Here is a 488-nt window from a genome sequence, read left to right as displayed (position 1 = left end):
TTTTTTTTTTTTCATTTTGCTTTTCTGTGGTTATTATCATTCCTCTCTCTCTCTCTCTCTCTCTCTCTCTCCTCTCTACTTCTATCCATCCTCTTTTTCTTTTTCCTCTTCTTCCCATCACTCTGTACTCTGTAAGCCAAAAGGGATGGCTGAATAAACAAAAAAGAAAAAAGTAATGAATAGACAGAAAGAGAGAAAGTATGAGAGAGAAAAAGAGAAGAAACAGTAGAAGAAAGAAAAGAAAAAGAAAAAAAGAAAGAAAAATAAAACTGCACATTGCATCGTAATAAGAAGGTGAAGCACAGAGCATTCGTTTCGCTTTCAAGAAGAATAACAGTAATTGATGGTTGTCTTCGCACCCATGATAGTAACAACAATAGCCATAAAAAGCTCTCTACATTGATGGCATGCCGTATATATATATATATATATATATATATATATATATATATTTCTTCAAGTATCTTTCTTTCTTTCTTTCTTTTTCT

The sequence above is a fragment of the Trypanosoma theileri genome (assembly GCF_002087225.1).
Source record: "Trypanosoma theileri isolate Edinburgh chromosome Unknown TM35_Tth_8_V1, whole genome shotgun sequence".
Classification (NCBI taxonomy): Eukaryota; Euglenozoa; class Kinetoplastea; order Trypanosomatida; family Trypanosomatidae; genus Trypanosoma; species Trypanosoma theileri.
The sequence above is the reverse complement of the archived record's forward strand: the minus strand, read 5'-3'. Positions refer to the sequence as shown.